Source organism: Chrysochloris asiatica, unplaced genomic scaffold (genome assembly GCF_000296735.1).
Source record: "Chrysochloris asiatica unplaced genomic scaffold, ChrAsi1.0 scaffold00094, whole genome shotgun sequence".
Taxonomy (NCBI): Eukaryota; Metazoa; Chordata; class Mammalia; order Afrosoricida; family Chrysochloridae; genus Chrysochloris; species Chrysochloris asiatica.
Genome location: NW_006408612.1, coordinates 5,235,417 through 5,239,330, shown reverse-complemented (window position 1 = coordinate 5,239,330; position 3,914 = coordinate 5,235,417). Strand labels below are relative to the sequence as shown.

Here is a 3,914-nt window from a genome sequence, read left to right as displayed (position 1 = left end):
CCATGGAAGATAGAAGAGAGTGTTTGCTATTATAAAGATTTATAATCTTGGAAACACCATATAATGTTGTTATGAGTTGGAATCAACTCAATGGCAGTGGGTTGGGGGATTATGTATTTAGGTATTCTATAGGGGGAAAAAAGAATTCTGGAACAGGAAGTCCTCCTTTGCAATATAATGGCTCAACAAAGTTTGAAAGAATGAAGTCTCAGGTCCTTAGACTTTATTTTGGATTGTCTTGTATGGCACTGTAGGATAGGCACTGGACTGCTAACCTCAAGGCCAGCAGCCACCAGCTAGTCCTTGGAAACCCTATACAAGGTCACTATGAATCAGAACCGACTGAGGGCACTTCTTAACAATACTGTATGGATTGCAAATTGCTGTAAAGAAAACAAAAGTGCTCATGAATAAATAACATCATGATAAATCTTTGAAAGCCTTTGCACAGTCAATAAAGCTCAGGTAAACATCTTTCTGGTATACTCTGCTTTCAGCTAAGATCCATTTGTAGCCAGCAATAATATCCCTCATTTCACATCCTCGTCTGAATCTGTCTTGAACCTCTGGAAAGTTCTCTGTCAATGTACTGTTGCAGCTGCTTTTATTTATCCTTAGCAAAATTTTACTAGCATGTGATATTAATGATATGTCCAATGACTTCTGCATTCTGTTGGGTCTCCTCTCTTTAGAATGGGTACAAATATGAATCTCTTCCAATCAAGTAGCCAGGTAGCTGTCTTCCAAATTCCTTGGCATAGGGCCTCCAGTCAGTGAGTGCCTCCAGTGTTTCATCAGTTTGTTGAAAGATTTCAATTATTTGTATTCTATCAATTCCTGGAACCTTGTTTTTTGCCAATGCCTTCAGTTCATTGGCCTTCTTCCTCAGTATCATTGGCTTTTGATCATATGCTACCACTTGCAATGGTTGAACATCAACCATTTCTTTTTGGTACAGTGACTCTGTATATTCCTTCCATCTTTTAATGCTTTCTGCATCATTCAATATTTTCCCAAAAGATCCCTTCAACATTGCAATTGCTTGAATTTTTTTCTTCAGTTCGTTCAGCTTGAGAAATACTTAGAGTGTTTTTCCTTTTGGTTTTCTAATGCCAGATCTTTGCACATTTCATTATTGTAGTTGGCTTTGTTTTTTCAAGTTGGCCTTTGAGATTTTATGTTCAGGTCTTTTACTTACTCATTTCCTACATTTGTATTAGCATCTTTATGCTGCAGAGCAAGTTTCAGAGTCTCTTCTGACATCCATTTTAGTCTTTTTCTTCTTAATGACATTTTGCTTTCTTCCTGTATAATGTTCCTGATGTCATCCCACAATTCTTCTGGTCTTTGGACATTAGTCATTCCGAATTTCTGTTTGTTTATTTGTTTTCTTGGCTCAAGTATTCTTTGTTAATATTAGTCATCAGTTAATAAGAAAAATAGTTTCTATGTGTCTCTTTCTTCTCTCTGTGTATGTTGTTCTGTTTTTAATTGAGTTAATTGGATATCATCATCAGTTATGCATGTTCCATTCTAGCCATTAATAATTCCTTTTTCTTAAATTCTTGATTTCCTAGTTGGAGCCCTTTTCTATTTCAGTCCTTTGAACTCCAAAGGATGCTGCTCCAAGTAGCCCCAAGAATGTAAGGATCAGGAGGAAGGGATCCACTTGCAAAGATGCCTAAAACAAAACTGAAAAGAGGAGACAGGAGAATGGTGGCCCAGAAGAGGAAGTTCAGGAGAGTCCACGGCCTTCTGGCAGGTTTAAATGGCTCTCCTGGAAATACACCTTTTTGATTATAGATCTCCTGTAAAGCATCCTTCTCCTGATATCTTTCACAGGAAAGCTCCTTACCCACGTCGGCCTCATAATTCTTCCCATAGAGAATCCACAGAGACGGGATGGGGTCTTGTTCCCTTTGAAATTTAGCGTGACATCGTAGTAGACAGCCGGCACTGGGCTGCGGTGGTGAAGCCTTTGGTTCGAGACAGCAGGTGGTACTTGAGTGGGGGCAGTCCCTTGGCGGCAGCCACCTCCATGCTGACACGGTGCATTGTCTCCCTGAAGCGTGTCCCCTCGAATTACAGCAGGAACCGCAAGTATTCCGCCGGATAATCAGACAAGCACTTCAGTCTTACAATCACCGCCTCCCATCTCCCGTTTCCGTTTGCAGAACACAATCTCCAGGAAGTGCCTGGTGCAGCTAATGAGGGGGACGTAAAGCAGCTCCTTCTTAGAGACTTTGGAGTTTCCCAGCTCGCCAAACCACTCACACATTGTCCATCCACAGAGAAAGGTGATTTCGAAGTTGTGATTGAGGATGGTGACCACGTGCTCCTTCCCGAAGCGGTGCACTCTGCGCAGGGCCACGGCTCCGGGAGCATGCCTAGCTGGCTCCACAGGGAGTAGGCGACAGTTTAACTGGAGGTACAGGGGTTTGTTGGTGGGCCAGAGGACTAGTGTGCATACTACATCAAATCTGCCCTTGAGATGATCTCTAAATTTGGAGTCCTGGTATGGCATTGTGGGTTAATGGATTGTGCAGCTGTTTCTCTTCATTTTGAGTTGTTCCCCATCAGCAAATGAAGGTCCTGAAGGCTTTACTCCATTCACATCATCACGGTCAACTCTACTTTGAGGAGGCAGTTCTTTCCCAGTCGTATTTTGAGTGCCTTCCAACCTGAGAGACTCATCTTCTGGCACTGTATCTGACATATTCTGTTGTTTATAATGTTTCAATATTCAATATTGCTAGGATTATAGTTAGTACTAAGGTTAAGGTTAGGAGTAAAAGTTGGGCTAGGTCTAGGAATAAGACTTGGTCTAGTTTTTAGGGTTACCTTTAAGTTTCTTTTTATTTATTTTATTTTTTCTTGAAACTTATTTGATTTGCTCTCCATTTGGAATTTCTGTAGCTACATTATCCCCTTTTTACTTCTTTTTTTTTTTTTTTTCATCTCTGGCTATCTATTTTCAAGGAGCTATGGTAGTGTAATGGTTACGAGTCGAGCTACGAACCTTAGGGTCAGCAGTAAGAAACTACCAGCTGTTCCGCTGGAGAAAGATGAGGCTTTTTGCTCCCGTTATAATTTACAGCCTCAGAAACCCTGTGCAGGGTCGCTATGAGTCGGAACTGACTCCAAGGCACATAACAACAACAACAACAATCTATTTTCAGTCTTATAGGTCTATTTTACTTTGCATACTTCTGTATTTGGATGTGGAACTGTAGGATAAACACTGTACTATAAGGTTGATTTGAATTGCAATATTGACAATTCAAACCCACCAGCTGCTCCTTGGAAATCCTACACAGGGTCGCTATGAGGAGGAACCAACTCAAGGACGCTTAACAATATATTTAGATTGGATCTAGGTGATATTGTCATGTACACTAGTCTCAGGTTGTTATCTGCTGTGGATTCTCTGTCCAAAGAATTCTGTTTAGTATTTTTTTTAAGGTTGGTCTGGTTTTTACAAATTCGTTTAATTTCTGTATGTCTGACAATGACTTATTTTCACTGCCATATTTGATGGACAGTTTTTCTGGATAAATGATTGTTGGTTGGCATTTTTTTTCTTTCAAAGTTTCATATATGTCAGAATTTTATATAATGCTTTCTTGCCTGCATGGTTTCTGCTGAGAAATCAGAAAGATTAGTCTTATTAGATCTCCTTTGTAGGGAACTATTCATCTATCCTGAGCTGTTCTCAGGATTCTTTCCTTGTCTTTGGTTTTGAAAAGTTTGATTATAATATGTCTTGGTGTCTTTTCTTTTGGGGTCTATTCCACCTGGAGTTCATTCAACTTCTTGAATGGCTATCGTCTCATCTTTCATGATGTTAGGGAAGTTTTCTTCCAACAACTCTTGGACAATATTCTCAGTGGATTTTTTGCTTCTTCCTATTCTGG

At 40.1% G+C, this 3,914-nt stretch overlaps 1 pseudogene; it reads right to left on the bottom strand.

The window, feature by feature from the left end:
* Positions 1 to 1,517: 1,517 nt before the first annotated feature.
* Positions 1,518 to 3,914, bottom strand: part of LOC102835972 — a 116,860-nt pseudogene continuing 114,463 nt past the window's right edge.